Raw genomic sequence first — 22,676 nt, forward strand, 5'->3', positions numbered from 1 at the left:
CCTCGTGGCAAGCAACTGCGAAAACGCATGTTACGTAATACGGTCCTTGGCGATTCCGTTCCCGAAATGGAATCAATTTACATCGAGATTTGCGAATAAATCGTCGATTGCTCGTCAATACGTGCCGATCGGATTCGGGTAGGTATCTCGCAGCGCGATGCATGCGGTGCAACGGCCATCGATCGCTTTAATTTCGTGCCTGGAACAGGAACGGTGCCTGATGCGCCCCGGCGAAATAATGCACCTACATATCGGCTGCGGGGCATCGGCCGACGTGGGTATTTATGTGCAGGTATATCTGAGAGAGAGATAGAGAGAGAGAGAGGGAGAGAAGGAGAAAGCGTGTATGCCCGTATACGTACGTACAAAAGCTTCCACGCACGGAAAACCGCGTTTATCTCGATGTATCGATACACATTCGCGTGTACCTAACATACTCACTCGTGCGATACGTTCTCCGCGCTCCGCTCGATAGCAATTGTTAGACGGGATTTAACAAGGCACCGCGTAAGAGCGTTGTACGTGTGACACACGTATGCCCGGTGATCTCTCTCTCGCTCGGACGAGTTGCGTTTCGCCTCGCCCACTAATACGGGCGCGTAAATACGTGCACGTTATGGAACCGGGAGCGTTTGAAAAATTGATTGCTTCGTTAGCCGGCGGTTAATCGCGTCGGCCGGTCGATGGGGAAATCCGCGAGAAAATTCAGGGGCGTTGAATTCATTTTTTAACCCAGGCGGGTATACACACGAATCGGCGAGTGTAACGTTATTTCTCCGTTTTGCTCAGGAGTAACACTTAAATCCAGTTCGCGGCAATCTGTCGGTTTTGTCTTTCTTCCATCACGTGTTCGAGGATATCTATATCTATCGTTCGCATTCGGCCGATCATCAAAGCCGATCGCAATTATTCCCGCATAGACGATGGAGAACGCGTAAAACCATCGCTGGCGGATTCATTTAAAACGCCATCTCTAAGCGCGCGGATGGGGTGCTCCAGGTGCGCAAAAAAGGGGATGCGCATCGGGGTCACCCGGAAAAAGACCACATGCATCGGCATCGCGCACGAGTATTTGCCAATTCTTTTTTTCTCTGTTTTTTCCTCTCTCTCTTTCTCTTGCTCTTGCCCGCGAAGCCATTCCAATCTCGTATCGAGCTCTACGGGATAAATTGGGTGACGGCTCGGTTATTATCCCTTCGCGGATCCATACACGTTGTAGATTACGCATTCGTGTCGCGTTACACTTCTTCCTTTTTCCCCTCCATTTTTTTGCTCCTATTTTATTTCTCTTTTTCCCTTTTTTTTATCGAACGCGACCGAGAGAGTTAAACGCCAAGTTACGTCACTTTTCCCCTCGTTGTAACCCCCCGAAAGAGATATATACTCCAGCTATAATTTTCGCGTTCTCTCTCTCTCTCTCTTTCTCTCGCGCGCGTGAAGTTGAACTCGCCAAGTTCGTCCGCAGTGAAGATTTAATTTCGACGATTAAACGCGCATCGGCGGAGCGCGCGATCCCCGGAAACGGCTACCGGCTCGTTGATTACACGGTTCTTGTAAATCTCGCGGCGAAGCAAATGACATTTCACTCTTGCCGCATCGAGAAGAGAATTTCACGCGCGAGTAAATTTTTGTATTTGTACGCGGGTCGCTCCGCGCAACGGGGATGGATAATGATTGTTTAGTATCTATTCTTATTTAAGGTTATATACTTTACAGACGCGTTTTCTCCCAGCCGTTTCCGCGGCCGACTCGTCGCGTTTCAGCGCGCGACGAAAATTTATGCTGCTCCGATCGTCGACGACGTGACATAATTTAGCGGTCGAGTCGAGTCACGTCCGTGACGTCCGTTTACTCACGCTCGCGTTTTCGCGCCGCACGAAGACGCCGACGTTTCGTTCAGCGCGGCAATCGCCAATGATGGATCGACGTTAAAATGCAATATGAAATTAATAACTCCGAGGAACGATCTAGAGCGTTTTTTTCGATAGCGTATCGATCTTTTCAATTTATGTCTCGCCGCTTTAGTAACTTTATATCGTACCAGTTGAATCGACGAGGTCTGATTTAATTCTTTTACAGCGCAACTTTGTTTATTCAGAGAGGGATATAAATTTTTCATGGACTCTGCTTCAGCGTGGACAATTCAAAAAAAAGAACATTATTGGTTTTTTCTCCATTTCCAGCGATAATGTGCTAAATAACTGAAATCATAATCCGAAATGTATACCGTGGACTAAAAGTAACAACGCTGAGCGACTGCAAAACTACACGTTTGCGTATTGCAAATGACGAAAAAATATGGCCGTCATCCGTGCTAGATGCAAAAGGATTAACTCGCGCGGTGAATGAATTTTCATCACGAAATAATACGCTCTTCGAATGAAATACGCACAAATAAAAACGCATCACCTCGGGCAGGGCGGCGTGCCGTAACAATATACACTTTTACGAGGTGCATGTAGGTTAATTGGATTTTCGCACGATACCATTCGCCGCGTTGGCGGTAATAGCTTCATACCTACTCTGCACTATATGACTTTTAGACTATCCCGTATGTCTTAATCATTCCTAAAAATATATAATGTTAAGAATTTTTACCATTCTGTCTTTTAAATATACCTACAGTATAAATTAACAATTCAAGAAACTATCCAGTCTCACAATAATTTCCATTTTATATTGCTATATTCATAATAGTATGCATTGTATAATTTTAAACAATCTTGTATCTTAATTATTTCTAAAAATGTATATAAATATTAAAAATTTTTTAATATTATGCTATTTTACTATATCTGCATTATATTAAAAATTCACAATTCTGAGATTGTGTGAGAAATTGTCCAGTCTCACAATGATTGATTTTATATTACTATCATAGTAGTATGATTTTTAGACGATCTCGTGTCTTTTAATCATTCCTAAAAATATAATATTAAAATTTTTATTATGTCATTTAAATATGCATGATATATTACATTAACTATTCATGAAGTCATCTAGTTTCATAGTAATTTTATTCTGCATGCTACCATAATAGCATGCGACATTGATAGTCGTAAACAACCCCTGAATAGCCTACATTCTCTCAAAAATTGAGCGCTCGAGTAAATGAAAGTTCTAAAGTGGAATGCGCGCGGAGGTGGATCAATGTTAATTTGTTTAACGTAAATTGCGCGCATAAAGAAGATTCTGAGTGGAGGGTAGCAGCTGCGCGAGCCGCCCTTCGCGAGATGATTGCAGTCGACTGCTGATAACGACAAGCGCAACGCGCCGCTTTATGCGACGATTCAGTCCGAGCCAAGCTATTTTCCTGCCGTTCATTTGTACATTCGAACGAACTCGTTCGGTATAACCAAGACAAATGGGGCGAACGACCTGGGAAAATGACATAATCAATCCCAACGACGATGTTGAGGAAAGTCACCTCGAATTTCGCACTGCGAGCGAAAATAACCCCGAGATAGTAATCGATCGCGCGATTTCAACAATGTTTCCTATATAAACTAGCAGAAAGTTAATAGCGATAATAAAATAGCATGCTCAGATTTTTCAACTATATCACAAAATATTAAAAAAAAAAAAAAAAGGAACGAATTATTCGTAAGTTTGCGATGTACTGGCTATTTCCCATCTCTAAATTAAAACGTTCTATTTCATGTTTATTTTACATTCCGCATCCGAGTATATAAACGCGGATTGTATACATCATACATCGCGCTCGGTTCAATATTTTCCCTGAAAGAGGTGCAAATTGCATTCCGATATTTCAAATTTTCCAAGGTAAATTTTGTACTCTCTATCGTATTAAAGTCAAATACGATGCGCGCAAAAATTAATTTGTTCAAATAGTATATTTTGTTAATGTTCAAAAAGGGAGACATTTTTTACGCGTCATCTATTTTTATTTACAATCTCTCTCTCTCTCTCTCTCTCATCCTTTTTTCCTAGTTGCAGGTGCATTATAGGGTGAATTTCGAAGAAAGTGACTTACAAAGCCGGTCGACGGCCGTTACATCGCACTCGGCTATCGGAGCCCGACGCAGTCGGCCCTTCAGCGAAATACAAAGCTGTTAACGCTATGTTAGAATGCGCGACAGCTCACGCAGAGACTAGAGAGACTGTAAGCCGTGTGCGCGACGTTCGCCTGGTCGGCCAGGCGGGGCAAAGCATCACGATATGCCCGCACCGTTGTAATCACGTTTGCTCACGGCTACCCAACTTCCCCCCTCGCTTTCCCCGACTTCCGATTTCGAGCACCCCGATATATCGTGCGTCCCGGTATCACCGCGCGAGATCGCGTTTCATCGGTACAGACGTCATCGCGATATGCGATGGACGAGCGTCGTCGTTCGGAACGGCAAACTCGAGAGACTGATGTTAACGCGATGATTAAAGGGCGGGAATAGCCTGTGTCAAGTATATATATGCAGATACATTTCGACATGCTCGTGTGCGATAGAGTTCAGGATAACTGCATTTATCTCTGTGTTCAGAGATAACAGGTCTACGAGATAGGACACGCTTAGGATGCCTCTGTGGGGATAATATAATGTTGTCTGACTCGATTGATACCCAATTGATTTATTTTAAATATAATGCAGTTAAACTAAAATCTTGGATAAAGTTCCGAAAACGGCGCACCTCCGATTTCGATGAAACTTTGTGAAAAGCTTTGTTTTGGGTTAAAATGAAAGCCCTTAAAAAGAATTTTGGCGACTCCTATGATAAAGCCATTTTTTAAGATAAAATGATAAAAAATATAGCAAGACCTTCATAATTCTACGGAATGTTATAAATTAAATATATATACTGTTTTTATTAAATAATTTTGTTTTTATCCTTCCTCGCAAGCAGGGTTGGGTAGGGGTGGACCTCGGTTCGCGTGAAAAGTGTATGCGTGGAGGCAGTAGGTTCCGCCTCCCTGCGGAGAGCTCAACATCTTTTAAACTAGACACATAGTGTGCCTTACAAAGTACATGCGTGAACTTTTCACGCTTGGAAAGTTAATATGAATTTTTAAATAATGCTTCAATTGTGTGTATAAACAGTACACACGTAGGCGGGGAAGGGGCTACCGCACCTCCCCCGCAAGCAGAGGGGGATGGGGGTGAACCTCGGTTCGCATAAAAAGTTAAAAACCCGTTTTTTGTTCTTTCGTCGCTTCGTATGAAAAATTGCATTGTATAAAAATATTTAATATCTGTAATAGAAATAATTCGTTATAGCAGAGAATAGTTAGAATATTGAAAAGGGCCTTTTGAATCTACATAAAAACATGTTTAGTTTGTTGATTTGTACAGAAAGGTCGCGTGTTGAAAGTAAAGTGGGGAGAAGTGTTTATACACACCCGTTCGACCAACTATTAAAAGATATTAAAACAATTTATCCAGGAATAACCAAGTAAAATATATATTACAAAGCATATTATTTATGTATTCTACTGTAAGTATATAATAAAAACATAAAATTATTCAATAAAAACAGTATTATATTCAATTTATAACATCCCGTAGAATTATGAAGGTCTTCGTATATTTTTTATCATTTTATCTTAAAAAATGACTTTATCATAGGAGTCGCCAAAATTCCTTTTAAGAGCTTTCATTTTAATCCAAAACGAAACTTTTCACAAAGTTTCATCGAAATCGGAAGTGCGCCGTTTTCGGAACTCCACCCAAAATCTTGAATACTTAATATTTAATGCTATTAAATTTTTCGGAATGTATAAAAAATTTAGAAGCGTAAATCTAAAAATTGTGTAATAATTAGATCTAAATTAATCGAAAGTTTTAAAGCTTAAGTCGTCAGAAAAACTCTGTTGTTATATTGACAATGTACGATTAAAAATGCCCAAAAAACAAATCATAGTTTGTATCTATACAAAAATAATTTTTAATTCTATAAAGAAACATAACGTAAAATATGTCTTCAACTTTATCAAAATATAAAAAGAATGCTGCTGCAGACGGAAATAATTTAATTTCCGCTATAGCGAAAAAGAACATTCCGAGTTAATAGAAAGTAGAAATTTAACGTTACAAAAGAGCATGTTAATTATATAACGTTCGTCGCAATTTACGAAAAAAAGGGTGGCCGTGACATTTTTCGGCAAAACCGTCATGAGCTTGCGTTTTGATTTGGTCGAAATAACGATCCAGTGCGCATTTAGCCGTAATTAATTTTGCATCCAGTGCATGTACTACGACGCGGCTTTAATGGCGCCTACCTACGGCTGCTGGCGCGGCTATACCATTCGGAAATTACGGAATATCGGAAATCCAAAGCCCGACGATGATGGCGCGCGATTGGCGCATTTCCGCTCTGCGGCCGTTACGGGCGGGGCGGGTATCCGGTGCAGTCTCATCGAACGCATCGCGCGCGCGGTGTTTACGCGCGTTTAAGCTCGGCATTGCGCGATGCGTTACGATGACAACGCCTGCATTATACCGGAGCGATACCGTGATGGGGCAAATAAAAGAACGCCTCGCCAATTTCCGCATGTAAATGCGACGTAATTGCCGAAACAGCGGAATAGCTTGTGTATGTGTGTATACAGTTTAATCAGTATTAAAATTAATGCCGCACCATTTCGCCAACGGCAATTATGCGATTATCGGCGGTCATTCGAATTAAATCGCGCGTAAAACGTAATTATCATTTCTTATATGTAGATGGAATAAAAATAAAATTCTGCAATAACCAAACGCGGAATTAATTAGATATCCAAAATTCTGTCGAAGCAAAGTTTATTGCAAATTAAATGCGGCTCGTAAATTCTCTCCCAAAATCCTATAAATTTTGACTTAATTTAAAAAATATTAATGTAAAAAACAAATTAATCGCTTAACGCCTTTAATATATCGCTCTAAATCGTATAAGGTTAATACGTTCTCAAGTTGAGAACGCTGCAGCGAATGCCCTGCCAAAAGTAATAACGATGCCGCCCTTTGTGTAGTCGAGCAACCATTTTAATCACACTGAATGCATCTCGAACACACCGTCGATCGGAATGCGCAAAATCGACAAATGCATGTTCGACCGCGATAGTATACGCAATGATTGGGAGCTCGGTGGTTTCTTCGATTCATCGAGAGAGTAGGATAGTGAAGGGAGAAGCCGTGGTAGGGCAAGTAGATAATGGGAGAATGGAGAGAGAGAAAGAGATAGAGTGGGAGGAAGGGAAGTCGAGCTTTTACGGTGATTACTCGACATCGCGGCTGCGTCCGCGCGCGTATTGCATCGGAAATGATTTCGCGCCCAATTAAACCATAGGAAACTCAACCCTCTCTCTACAGTGGCAGAAATGAGGAACGCTGTGGGATCCCCCCGGCACTCCATCCTGCGTTATCCGCGCGCACTTATACTCTTAGCACAGCCCGGGTTCCACTCCTCGCTCCCCCTTTTCGCGTCCTCTCTTTCTCTCGAGCCTTCTCGGTACAGGCAGAACCAAATTTACTCGTTAGTCGCGGCGGTTAATTCTCATATCGCGTGAAAAGCACGGCCGAACGAGAGCATAACGCGAACAGCCGTTCGCTCATATCAACGGCTAATTGCTGAACCAGGCTAATTATTTGTAATTAAACGTCGGCTCTGCTGTGCGCGCACGTCAAGAGACAAATCACGCAACTGTACATAGCTTTGATAAAGGTCGCTTATAATTAACGAGACGCGGCACATTCCATTCTCTTGGGATATCGCGTTACGCAAAAAATATTCTCGGAGTGTAGCCTGGGAATATCATTCGTTCTCGCAGGATATTCTCAGAATATTTTGCCCCCTTGGAGAACATTTCCAGAATATCGATCAAGATATTTTCAGGACATTCTCGTTCTGGAAGAATACGCTCGGATTATTCCCTCGTTTCTTGTTCCAAGAAATACTCTCGCGAGGTATATACACTGCCCGTAACATTTTCCAATATCAAAAAAGAAAAGTATAGATAGGAGATGAGCGATATGTCGCTCACATCCTAATTTAATTGAAAATGATTTCATTCTCCTTACGTTTCAAATGTTGTGTGATAACGTTCCTAATTAATAAGTCAATTGTATTGAATTGACAGCGTCAAATCGAATGTCTGAATGTAGGGAATGTATACAGATTGCAATTGCGAGTATTTTTAAAAAAGTTGCAAAGCTTCGCGTTTGATTTCAGTAATGACAAATTCACGTAACAACTTTCAGTGAAAATCATCCACTCATCGTGTCGCAGATAATTATTCTTGTTTGACACAACAATCTCGGCACAGCGACAGCCGACGCGCGACTCGGAAAAAACTTGGTGTTCCAATTAGTAACAATTTCGAAATAAATATTAAAACATCGTCAGTTGACGACAAGAGCGACAAACGAACATAAAAGGGAAACAGGAGAAAACAAGAAAGAGGAAAAAAGAAAAAAAAGAAATTTATCGTATTTAAAATAGATCCCCTCTACAGCAAATATAATTATATAACACGAACATATAAAGAATGCAATTAAAATTATTAACTTTAAATCTTAAGCAGAGTTTAAATAAAAAATATCCATTATTAATGTAAAACTAAAATAAAGAAGAGATGCAAATTAGAGAAAATAAGTATTTTAAAATGTATATACCTATACGTATATGTAACCTAAATGTTTATACTGCAGATTATCGCAAATTCAGTACTATTGCATTCTCCTCATCTCTCTCGCAAATAATAAATTCACGATAAATATATCAAACTAAAACTATAACATATTTCTGATGAATGCAATAAAACATTAGTTATTCCGAAATCAAAGAGACAGAGATTTAAAAAGAGAGAGAGAGAGAAGAAAAAAAACGGCACGTAAAACGGATCACGTAAATCGACGTATAAACAGTAGAAATGAAGAGAAAGAGAAAGACCCGATTGTTCGTGCTGTAGCCAACAACATCGCGAGGAGAGATCGCTTCGAGTACCGATGCGGAGTGGCAGTGTATGGGCGGGGGGAGGGGGCGAGCGAATACCTCGCGACGAACAATACGTGAGTCGATACCAGTCGGGGGTGGACTAGAAGGGGGCTCGTAAAGGGTCGAGAGACACGGTCAGCGGTGATAGCCCGGCACGTGACGTTTATTAACGTGGTCGATCGAACTGCGGAAACGGGGAGACGGGTACCTTGCCTGCCTGCTTGTCCGCCCACCGCCATTGATAGTATTGAGACACGTTCGCACTTGTAAATGCAAACTTTTCTCGTTAACAATTAACCCTCGGTGTAACCGGGGGGTTGAAACGACGATGACGAGAACGACGGCGACGAAAACGATGGCGACGATAGCCGGCGACTTAAGTGACTCGACACCGGGGGCTTGTTAATTATCGACTCTACGCCATGAGGGAATTCGCAAGCTCACTCTTCTACCGGGGGTTGGTGCTGGCGAAGCTTGTGCACTCCCCTTTCCTAGATCTAATCACCTTTCTTTTTTCAGAGCCCTCCGGGCCTCTTTGTTCCCGACGCGTTTCATCTCGCCCATCGACCCCCACCGTCGACTCGGAGAGAAGAGGCGACCGGTCTCAAGATGACTGCGGGCAAGCATACTAGAAGGGTAGTTCTATAGAAGTCGAAGGGTTAACGCTGGAATAAGTCCTTCAAGCCAGACGATCTATCGGTCGCAATCGAGGAATCGATTGCGGCAGTATATCTAATTAATTACACGATATTTTATGAAATTGAAAACATTAAGTCTATAGAGTCGATATGTCACGAATTACTCATGAAATAAAATATCATATAAAATGCTAATTAATAAAATAAGCTAAAAATGTTTCACAAAAACTAGATGTTTTATTAAAGATTAAGTAATTTTCTTTTTTAAAACTTTTTTTGTTTTCTGTCCATCTAATTTCACTGTAAATTAGACGGCAATTTAAACATTAGGTATATGTTAAATATCATGGACAGTCATTTAAAAATTCTTTCTCTTCCTTATTTTCCATCATTTAACTTTAATATAATTAATTGCATTTCGAGATTAACAAGCAGAACAGAAATGTTTAAACGAATACTTATAAAGAAAGTTTTCTTGCACAGGAATAATCGATTTCAGACTGTTTCTTTGTAGATCGTTTTAATCAATATCGCGAAACTTCCGGAAAGTAACGAGTTTGGAGCGGTATTTTAATTTTATGCGACGTGAGAGTAAAAAGTTTGTCTTTAATAAAATGTTATTGTTTCTATGAAAAAGAAAGAAAGAAAGAGACGCCATGAGAGAAAGAATTTATCGAATTGGGATAGTAGTTATTCAATTAAAGAAGTTTTTGAGAGAACAAAAGAGGTAACGATGAATTAAAAATTCCGTATTGCGTTCAAGCTATACAAGACTAGGTATTCTTTCGAGATTAAAGTTTTACTTTCGTTTCGCTTTTCAACGAACACTGCACTTATTTAATATTTCGGAAAACCCATTAACTACATATATAAAGGATATATAAAAATGTAATTACATATTTATACAATTTTTTTATCGTAATGCGCTGTATAGTTTAAAAATATACACCTTCAAAATCTTTTGCATAATGATATAATAATTATAATACATCCGCAATTCTGTAACAAAGTTTATTGAGTCACAAAGAGGAGAACGGCTGACTATGAAAGTCTGTAGCTACTTAGGATACTACTACAATTTTCTGAACAATCAAATAAAATATAAATGATATATAAGGTAGACCGAGGCGAATCGGATCACAGCACGAATCGGATATAAGTTTTAAGACAGTTTTCGTTAGTGTTTTGTTTTAAACGAGCTGTTTTATCGTGCTAATTAGTAATCAGCACGATAAAACAGCTCGTTTGAAACAAAACATATTAATTCCACTATAATTAATTTCAATAAATATTATAACTGTGCATATTTATAATAATTAACTGCATAATTATTATCGACTCCTCATCAGTTTTTTATCATTGTGTACTTTAAAATTCCTCTCTTTTTCCACGTAGTATCTTTCAGATTCTTCTTTTTATAGGTACAGTATTTTGAAAATTTGGCAATGTTGATGGCGCAACTTGTGCTCCAGCGACTCGCTGAACGAATTCACAGTGGTTTTCGCCGACGTCGCGACGCTCCAGTACGTTACCGGATGCGTCTCTTAGGCGCCGGCATGCAACCGGTTCGCGACGTTTCGCGTTCGGTCACAATGGCTTTAACTGGTTAACAAGCACTGCCGCAAACGGCGGCCACGCGCACACCGAGGCACCGACGAAGTTAAAGGAGACACGTAGCAGTCGCTACATACGGAACGTGTCAAAAGTCGAAACTCCGCCGCCGAAGACCTCGGGAGAACGACGCGACGGTAGTAACATCCGGGGTGAACGTCGCGACGACGACGACGACGACGAACGCCGGCGAAGTTTTCGACTCCGCGACGCGCGCCATATACCCAGACTGTGTGTAACTCGATTTCCTGCCGGTCTCGTTTGGAGAGATCGTAACTTGATTGGGAATTTAGCACGACGGCGGCGCACCCGACGATCATCGACGTCGCGAATCTTTCACCAGCGATTTTACACCCGGCGGAATTCGTCGAAGTTTGCGAGAAGTTCAGCGTAATTACACGAAAGTCGGTATAACATTTCACTTGCACCGACTGCTATACGTGTAATATCTATATATAACTTATTGTCATTGATTGCAAAATCGAATACAAAAAATCAAATGGATCGTTTAGAAAATGGAGAAAAAAATCCTGGTTCTTTTGTGCGATGGTATAACATATCCATAATATTTTATGACGACATTCTGTCACGAAGAGGAAATGGCTGACATAACAGTCTGTGACTCCTTGCGACACCACTGAACTCATTATAAATACGCGAACTCATGTATTAGAAAATAAAGAATATATAATTTAAGGTATATATTGAAGAAAATTGAGCTCACATGCCGAAAATATTTCACAATATCAAATTACTGGAACGGAAATGAGTTAAATTAATGTATGCCCACTGGATCTCACGGGCGTGTAATTCATTCATCATACACGTCGCAACGATATGGGCTTACTACAATCGTCTTTGTTACGTCGTGAAGGTTTAATGACGCAGTCGTGTATACTTCAGCTCGTTTCCAATAATTTCGCGCCACAAACAATGCGGAGGAACTGTTCGACGTGGCGCTATATACGACGCATCTTCAATATTCTGTACAATGTAGCATGATCGGCATGGTAATTGGAGCGGCAATTATTACGAATTAACAGGAATATCAGCCGACCTGAATAAGTCATATTGCCGTTTTACTTCCCTCTTCGCCGGCAATATTTTCCTATCTCAGAGCTTCGTGCAAATAAACTTGTTTTTCTTTCAATCAGTATATAGATATCGTTTCATAAGTGGAAAGTATTTCCAATAAAATTGTACTGAATTTTATTGCAAGACGAATACTTAATATTTTTATGTCTTTCATGTAATGTACGTATACAGTAGAATATGAGAAGGAAGATTAAACGTCAATTTAATTATTATACTAATTGTTTCATTTTCTAACAATGAGTACATAAAACCGAGAGGACAGCATTTAAAATCTTAAAACCAAGCAAATGTCACAGCGCGATATAGTCAAATCTAATTTTTTACCCTTATAACAATTTTGCTGTATAACAAAAAGATTTCTGGCGTGCGATTCGCGATGCAGTCCCGAGACTTAAAAATAAAAGTACCATCGCGCGCGGCTGCTTTGCCAACGTGCGTTGTGCGTCGAATAACTCCGCGAGTATTGTTTTTTATCCGTTTCTGTTGGCAGTCGCTAAATTGAGCGGCACGTTTATGTAAATTCACGCCCGGAAATCTCGACCGGGCAAACTAAAGAGAGAACGTTCTCTCTAAAAGTTTAAAGCGGCACAGCGGCGGCGCTTGATATTTATCCCTCTCTTTGACTCTCTTTCTCTCTCGCCACGTCTGAAAAAGAAATACGTTGACCTCCATGCTTTCGAAGACCTCGCGATTTAATTGCGAAAACAATGATTGAAACCGGGTCCTGTTTTCGCGTGAAAATTAAGAACGCGCGCGAATCCGCTGCAGTTTGCAAAATTATACAAATATTTTGCAATTTGTTAAAGTACATATTTCGCAACTGCACGGTCCGTAAAAGCGATTCGTAATTACGAGAGTAATGCACACAGGAATAATCCACTATTTACGTTACCGACGATAAACACGCGCAAAGGTCTTCTTCATTTACGAAAGACAAGTAGATAAAACAGATATTGGTCAGACGTAATATTCTCTGTATACCATCATAATTCTCGCAATGTTTGCGAGTTAGAATAACAAATAAATTGATTAACAAATGGAATATCGTTTATTTTCTCCAAGCGTGAACGGTCTCTTCGCAAAAGTCGCGCAATGTGTCGATAAAAAATAAAAAGGGAAACGATCACTGCAAATTGTCGGAACGTGTTCTTTCTACGAGCATCAGGCACGAGAATAAGTACCTTCGACTTCCTTTGATCTCGGGGATCCTATCGCGAGTTCCTTTAAATAGAGGACGAAGAGATGGGGATGCGAATGGTAAAAGACCGACTCGATTTTTACTTTTAACCCGGTAAAAATGCGGCCAGTCGTTTATCGTCGCCTCTTTCAGCGGCGCTTTCGTTAAGCGTCGCTTGAATATGACGATCGCGAGTCCGGCAATCGACGCGGGAATCGCATTCCTTTTTCACATTGATACCAAAACATCCCTGCGTCCATCCCTGGTCCAGAAAAACTGCTGAGCAAATTTGTCGATTTAATATTCGGCCGAAGAGATTAATATGTTTAAATACAAATATATATCTATGTGTTACGAGAGGAGAGTGGCAGATGCATAGTTTTATATTTAAAAAAATAAAAACTTGAAAAATGGAACTTAATCTAAATTTGATAAAAAAAAAGAATAGAAAGAGTTCAGTCGAGCTTTGTAGAAAGTTTTATGAACAATTTTGTTACCATGCAATAATGAGTTTATGAAAGAGTTAATCGATTTCCTATAATTGCAATTTCTGATATAATAATAAATAATAAAAAAGAATATATATAAATATATATATATACATATAAGCTTTTAGAAAACGCAAATAAAAAAAATTATTGATGGTGATATAAAAAATATAAAGAAATTTTAAACAAGATTAACGCTTTTCATATAATAGTGTATAATTTTTTTTGTCCATTAATATTTGCTTACTAAAAGTGTGATGTATACATTTGCAAAGGTAAAAAAAACTGTATATGCATTTTCTTGTAAATTTTCTTATATGTGCTTCGATTGACTTGATCCAGAAATTCTCTCCCTCGGTTCGTGCATCGTGGATCCACTCGTAGCGCAGACAGCGTGCGCAAATTTAATTAATCATGGTCGGCACTAATCAATATTGATGCATCCGACGATATAGCGGGCAACAACGACGCGCGTTTGATAGAGATAAAGCAGCGAAGTTGCAATTGAAGTTGCGATCACTTGGGAACGCTTTTCTCCACGCTACAGAAATATAAATTGTAATTAATTCGGGAGAGCGCAACACGCGCTCTGAAATTCGTTGTGGGAATATAACGCACAATCGTTTTTCACCATAGCGCGCAGTCGTCGCCGCGTCGTGTTTATCAAGTAAAACTAACAGAATTCGTAAACGTATTATGTAAACGGAATAATATTCACCGTTGAAACTGTCGCGCAGATAACACGGTACGTTTCGCGATACTTGTCCGCGGCATCTCATCTGTCGTCGGAGAAACAAGCGCACGATGGAAACTTGTTTACCTAACACTTTGTGCAAAGCAGAGCAAACGCGCCGCGATGCGGCGATAATCAACGCGCGTCTACAAGCTGAGATTTCCCCGGAAAATGCATTTTCAAAGGGCTTCTCGCGGGAAGAGCCGCCATTGATACGAAACGCAATTTCTCATATAACTTTCTGTCATATAATTTTTCAAATATGATGTTAATAATGTAGTCGACAAAATGGGACTTGTCAACTGATTTACATTAAGAAAGGCAAGAAAGTGATTAAAGAATATCACGATATGTATACCTCAACGTCTATAGATTTTTCAGAAAAATATTATATGTTTTTAAAATGTGTCGCAAAAATATTTCAAATACGATAGCGAGTAGAAAGTATAAGTGTCAACCGCGATCTAGATAATTCTGACATTAAATAACGTGACGTATTTATCAGCCATCAGATGCACATGTTGCGCATGCGATATGTTTACCCACGTTTTACGCGAGAAGGAACGCGCAAGTACGTGTCACGTACAAGCGCGTTTCGTCATCACCATATCCTAAGGATATCTCGGCTGCATTTCTTTAGTACACCTAGTAAAAGCATATCCACGTTTGCACATAGAAAATTGAAAATTTTCAATTATCTCGTCATCATGTACAGAATAGATTTGTTGAAATTATACTTTATATATTAATGTATAAAATTCGTATTTTGATTCGTATTTGTATAAAAATAATATTTTCAACTAATCGCAAGAGTGGGATTATAAAACGTTGCACATACATTCGGAAACTCTATATCATTTTTGCCACGAAAATAATTTAATTACGAAACGTTACATTGTTTTGGTATAAACTTATATCCAAACAAATATTAACGTTGGGGCAGAAAACAGATATATGATAGTTAATGTTTTTCACCAATTATGTATCATTTTCAATGTTATAAATAATTCAATGCTTCTGGAATTAAATTAAACCGAAAAGAAAATAAAGAAAAATGGAAACGTTACGTCTTTTACGTTTGTCAGAACTACACCGTATCCTCGTTACATTTTTCCTCTTGAAATACGATTAAGTTTGTCTTCTTTTCTTCGTCAGGTCTGTAAATTAATAGGTTGCGCACAAGGGAAAGAAATAGCTTCCGCGTCGATCCTGCGAAAAATAAAAGGACAGCGGATCCTATTTGCCGGATTATCCGTGGAAAAATCGATCGCCTCGCGGGGCGCAATTTACTGAAATAATTAATACCGTGTCGGTGGTGTAAGTAGTGTGAGCAGGTGACGTGCCAGACGCGGCCAGGATTAAAGCGAGAGTACCATCCTGTATGTTTAACATCCTGTGTATACGTACGACGAGAACGAAAGCTCGCGAGAGCTGAGAAGGAATCGCTGAATAATGCAAGGTCCGTCGTCAAAGCGGACTAAATCGATAGTATAAAAATAAGGCACACGTCGACTTCGATCGGCGATGGAGAAGCACGGGCGGACGCGGAGCGGAGGAGAGAACCGGAGCGCGCGCGGCGAGTTCAATACTCCGAGGCGAAAATTTCATCAGTCAGCCCCCACCGACTCGGGGGGGGGGGGATAGTTAAATTCCGACGTGGTCGGCTAATTTGAATTCTTTTATGAAAGTTCACCCCGGCCGGAAGGTCCGGATAAAGCGGGATAGACCGTCCGTTATCCGCGAGAAATCACCGAATAACGGATCGCGAGCGGCTTTGTTTGTCCCGATCGATCCGGACGTCACGTGCGAAGACATGGGGAATAGTGACACGCAAGGATACAGCATTCGTGTCAGACTAATGTCGTCCAAATTAAACCTGTGCGATCTAAATCGATCTCGACGAATGGACCATGGTTTTTTTTATTAGAAAATCGTTTACATAAATGAGATTACATGTAAATTTGAAAATTGTTTAGATATCGGTTGTTTTGAGATAGATATATCATCGATTGTAATAATTGTTTCAAATGATTTCGAAATGAATACTGTTTTGCACAATATTAAATTACGCGTTGAACAGATTTTTTATTCGATATGCTCCATCGAAACGTGATAACTTCTCGCAAGCGCGGGAAGCGGGAACACAAGAAAATACATCGTCTGAGATGGAAAATCCGCGTTCGATGCAACAATGCATTTTCCACGCTACGCATTTCGAACGAATAAACAGTCGCCGTGCAATTTGTAACAACAACATTTGACGTGGATGGGCGTAAAGAGAGGGAGAGCGAGGGGGAGAGAGTGGATCGGGAATATTAATCTTTTCTGTCTGCATGTATGAGTCCGTAAACATTATTAGTTTTGACGGCGGAAGCGATGCATTGATATTGGAGAACATATTTTCAGCTGCCAGCCGGCGTTTACATGATATTTATGCTATAGCAGAACGCTCACATTTTTCAATGTCAATTAGCGTATTAATAACGACCTGGATTAGTTACAATTAATTGTAATACGGCAAATTAAATAAAAAATAAATGTCTATTTGAATTCTGATATGTATAATAAACGTGTCTAATTAATTTTAGACTTTACCTCTATAATGCTGCAATTATAAGCTTTAAAAGAATCGATTAAATTGAGCTAATCGAACTAAACATAAGCGACGACTAAACAACTATTTACGACGAAAAGATTGCGACACTCAAAAATTTTTAACTTTATTTTATTTAAAAAAAAATACAAATATGCGCGCAATGTAAAAATTAGAGGAACGCTTTATAATTAACGCTTGGCATCATTTCGTCAAACTAAAAATAGTGCAATTGCAAAAATTATATTTACTTTTTAAAAAATTATATCTTTCATGCATCATTGAAATCCACGTCGCGTATATAATTGACGTCGCAAAGAAGAGGAAATCGACGACGGACGATCGTCTGCAGAGTCGATAAACTTTCGCGACAGATAATATATAATACATCTCGCGATTGGCCGTATTGACGTTTCCCACGCGAATGGAAATCCCTGCAAATATCGCACCGGGAAGAGCGTCGCAATTACGAACTTGTGGATACAATATCCTCATTCACCGTCATCTTTCACTATTTTCCAACCCAAATCGACTTCCTCCTTGCTCCCTTCCTCCTCCTCTTCGTTCTCTTCCCATCGACAAAGTCGTGTGCCACCGCCGGAGAACCGCGATAATCTTGAAATCAATAAAGTGTCACCGCGAATTTCTCTCGTGATATACGTAGTGCGCAAGCCCCGCGTCATCCTAATTTGCGACGCGTCCGCCGTCGCATTATAGACGAAGCCGCAATCTGCAGTTCTATAGAGCGCCGCAAAATTGGCGATAACGCAGCCATGGAGTGCGCTCGCTCACACGGAGCATCCCTTTACGTTAAAAATGCGTAAGGCAATAATTCCATCACGCTCTTGGCATATCGTGTGAAATATCGCAAAGCAAATCCGCCCTGTGATATGAAATTGTGAGACGTATTTCCTGCGCTCAAATAAATCCCATAAAAATAAGATAAAATAAATAAAACGTATCCCGATGTGTCCACATGCGAAAAAAAAATACGCACGTATAACTTCAATATATGTAATTTAAATTAAAAAAAAAAAAAATACAGAAAACACGTTTATCGAGATGTACTCACGGGTCTATCGCGAAAGTAGAAAATGTAATCCCGATTTTATCTCGCGCGATAATGAAGGCCCGACGCAAAAGGATCGTCCGCTGTTTGATAACAGGCACGGAACTGCTATTACACTCGCGAGCAAAGGGCTTGTGGGCAGACGGTGTTACGAAATAGAAGCAAAGAAACGGTGGCGGCGGTAGCGGCGGCGGGTGAGAAAAGATAAAACCCGAGAGAGCGTTCCTCGGTGAGATTTTTCACGCGGACGTAGTCGCATATTTACGAGAAGGAAAATCGAGGCGCTCCGCTTGCTGCGATATTTATGGCGCGCCGGTTTCGCTATCAGATGGATTATCCTGCCTCCTTCCCCCCCTCCCTGCGATGAGAAAACGTCGATCCTGATCGTATGTCGGTCGAACGGAAATCAACTGACTGTCTCAACGTCGTTTCCAAAATGTCAACGCTTTTTCCTCGTCCTCGATCGTAACGTTTGATTTCTTCCACGGAGGCAAGCAACGAAATCTTGTCATATGAACGAATCGTTTTATTTCTTTCCCTCAATGTAAGTTCTTCATTTCTTTTTTTCTCTCTCTCGTGCAGAAATAATTATTTTCTCCATTTCAATGCGTATAACAAAAGTAGCGCAACAAAAGGCGGATACGTAATATAAGCGTGTCAGAAAAAAAAAGAATAATGCAATCGGGCTGCAATAAATGCGGCTATGACCGTAACATTAATTAAGATATCTATTTGTGGAACAAAATACGCGTACCGTGAGTTTTGATATTTAATATTAATTAAATTTAATTAATTTTCGTGGAAAAAAAGGGAAAAAAGGATATATTAACTGGAAAATCGCGCCCGTGTTCAACGACCTAATTTATCTTCGCCCCCCCCCCCCCCCCCCCCCCGCCGCGAAAAACGTCATCATGCGCATTTAGTCAGCTATATTCGCGACTTCTCTTCCGTAATTACGCGCGCGGTGCAACATCGCGTGAAATTAATACTCGCAACGCGGGGTGGATTATACGTCGAATAAAGATTCGCGCGCGGTCGAGTAAAACGAATATAATTTCGAGAGGAGCGAGGGTTAATATCGGTATATCGGAGACCGCGCGGAACTATCGATCAATCTCCCGTCGCGCCTTTGACAGAGGACTTCCATAGAGCCTTTATATCCGCAAGGAATCCCAATAAGTTTTTCCGTCGAGGCTCCAATCCAATCGCCGCGACTCCCTGATTCTATCTTGGCCGCGCGGAAAGTGCCCTTTTCCCACGAGGCGGTTCATCCGCACGATTCTTTAAACGCGCGGAAGGAGGTGTGCTTTCGCGCACATGTAGGTACGCGCACACGGAGACACCGTACGTGTCTGATAAATAAGTAACGTGGTGAATTCTCTCGAGCCGAAGGTTCAATGGATCGCTACCGCACCGCAGGTAACTGCAGCCCTCTCAATTCCGCCGCGCGATTAATAACGTTGAAAGCACGGATTCAGCTGGCTAGAAAAGGCTCGATTCACTTTAATGCCTTAAGGTCGCCACCTCGCATTGCAATTCTAGTCCGAGAAGATAGTTTTATCTAAGATAACTTCAGAATATACGTCGGAATATACTTCATTATTTTATTTTGGTTTGCGAAATACCGGAGCATGTTTGATTTATTAATATCAAATATTTCAGTAAAAATATTTAGTATCTCATCAGCATGTAGTCTTATTTAATATGGATAAGCAAAGTTTCGCGATATATATTCGCTGTGTGCGCTGGTATACTATAGCGGAAAAGTAGGACTTAGAGCGCCCATGGTGGCCGGAATTTGCATTATTTGCTGGAGTTTTCTAATACATCGTAATGGAAAAATTGCGGAAAGGAAATTTAAATTGTTGCGTGAACACGTGTAAGAATGTATTTCACAATACAAGTTCAGAAATAAAATTTTATTCCTTTCCAAAAGCGATTTATAAAATTGAGCAGCGAAAAATGTGGATACGTTGGGTACAAAAAATAAAGTAAGTATATTCTTTGAGATTATATGATCATATTTTACCTCGTTTAAAATAATGGTATTTATTTAGAATACGGGCCTCACCTCCAATATCAATAAAATTATGCTTAATCGACATGTGACTACGGGGCATGTACATGTCGCTACATTTCATCGATATGACAGGTAAAACCTAAATAGTTGTCAACTTTAACGATTAATATCTCGCTTCGCGAGGCAGACTGCCGCGTTTTTCTTCCAGATTCTTTCGTTTCGTGTAAAAACGCGTCAATAATGTATTTTGAATAAATAATCAAAACAATAATTTTTTGTTCTTGTTTAAACGTTTTTTTATTTATTTACGATTGACTTGAATTTCATTAATATTGATATACTTACATGTAATTGTACCTTGTACGGAATAGCATTGACAGATGTTTGCGGTATTACACTGCACCTTATTAAATGGCTTATATTTTCATTACGCAATTCTTCAACGCGAACCACATGCGATATTGCTAAGGCTTTTCCTTTTGGTATTGAACTTGGATTAAATTTAATGTCATGAGTGACAGGTCCAAATCCCGTTCGTATAATAAGATTCATTGCAAAAAGTCAGAAAGAGGTTAACCTTTAAAACAAATGTAGGTTAATTTCTCTCGAAAAATCTTTTCAACTATAATTTTTGTAATATCATTATTGAAATTAAGATTTAAATTACCTAACGACAGTTTACACGTAGCTCGAATATTCACAATCGTTGACAGCTATTCCATACAGCTATTCCATCAAAAAGTGCGATATTTCACTAACCGTGGCAGCACTAGTCTCTGCGCACACAGCGAATAATAGTTTTAATAGTTAACAGTTCTCTCACTAAAAAAAGCTCAATTATCTGATTTGTCACTTAAAATCCGACTCCTCACGTAAAAATCGACTTTTCTCATATACATTTCTAAAATACATCGAAAATAAATAGAATGCATATTAATGCACGTGCCAGATAAACCGGCGAGGCTTGATATCAAAAACGATTTAACTGCTAAAGATTTAACTGCTAAACCTTTTACCTTTTTGCAATCGCATAAATTAAATCGCCAATTTTCAAGTTGTATTTGCAACTTCAAAATGTCGAAACATCTTTGTTATTCGGATAGATGTATTAAATATTAAAAGAACGTAATAAACAATGCGTAACATATATAATACAGAAGTTGCCATCTCGATTATTATTATGGCTATCGCACGCATAGAACGTAAATTAGAAGGAAAAAATAATTGCGCTCCACGCAAAACAAGTCCTCAATTAATAGAACATGCATGCATCTAGCATGTTAGTCAATCAACCAAACCACACTAAAATAGGGAATTGAGCTCCAATAATTTATAAAATATTAATCGCCAGGCACTAATGTGATGTTTACACACATACCCCGGTTACATATTTTACACCGCGACAAATTAATTTACATATACAATGATACATATAAGTATCGATTATGTAAAAGTGGGTCAGGCATTTTCATCTTCCAATTACGCTTCCTTTTCGCGGTTGCACAATTATTTCAATCGCGTCCTAAAAAAGTAAATTTTTTTACACTCCATTCCATCACACTTCGTCTTTTTTTAATAAAAAAAAAATTAGATTACACATTGCAAACAAGTATATTCGATATTCTAAAGTGGAATATCCAATGTGTCTCAAATTCACTTTACGATACTTAAAATAATATCTTGCAGGAATTAATCGGAGTCGAAAATTTTAGTATGTAAAGAATGTCCAACTCGCAATAGTTTTCGAGTTATAAAGCAGTTGACTACCATTTAGTATTTTTAGAATAAATAGTATTGCTCATTTGTGCGCTAAACGTACCGCGCGATTTGTCATATACTTTATTTTCTAAACTCAACTAATATCGATTTACCGTTAAACATATCACAAAAAGAAACTTTCCTTTTCCTGATATTTTCATATCTTTTAAAATACATTCAAACGAATAATTTCGCTAGTAAAGAATAATGAATAAAGAGTAAGTTACTTGTCGTCGTCACTCTGTTGCTCCGCTATCGTCCGATGTCGCTCAGACTCCTTCTCCTCCAGCATCTCTCTTCCTCTCTCTCTCTACCTTCTTGCCGTTTCTTCACGAAACTCGTGCAACACTCACTCGCGGAAGGACGATTAATTATGTTCTAAGTGCGTTTTAAGTACCACGTTCTAAGTCTCAACAAAGGAAAAGCGCGGAATATAGCTTCGACGAGTCGCACCGAATTGACCGAATGGCACCGATGTGCTTTGCGAGTCGTTAAGGCCGGTTCTACAATCAGCCGTGTGTCGAAGGCTGCGGTCCATTTGACGCTACAAATGCTTTGGAGCGTTTTTCTTC

The 22,676-nt window shown here is 39.6% G+C and overlaps 1 protein-coding gene and 1 long non-coding RNA gene across 4 annotated transcripts in view; one reads left to right on the forward strand and one right to left on the reverse strand.

The window, feature by feature from the left end:
• The window catches only part of LOC112465174 (Down syndrome cell adhesion molecule-like protein Dscam2), a 162,594-nt gene that overhangs the window by 106,451 nt on the left and 33,467 nt on the right, over positions 1-22,676 (reverse strand). The window lies entirely within an intron of this gene.
• LOC112465175 lies at positions 20,056-20,614 on the forward strand. The gene is made up of 2 exons (XR_003041985.1): positions 20,056-20,317; positions 20,384-20,614. It is a non-coding gene; the product is annotated as an uncharacterized LOC112465175 (long non-coding RNA).

The sequence above is a fragment of the Temnothorax curvispinosus genome, unplaced genomic scaffold, assembly GCF_003070985.1.
Source record: "Temnothorax curvispinosus isolate PA1 unplaced genomic scaffold, ASM307098v1 QBEX01014974.1, whole genome shotgun sequence".
Classification (NCBI taxonomy): Eukaryota; Metazoa; Arthropoda; class Insecta; order Hymenoptera; family Formicidae; genus Temnothorax; species Temnothorax curvispinosus.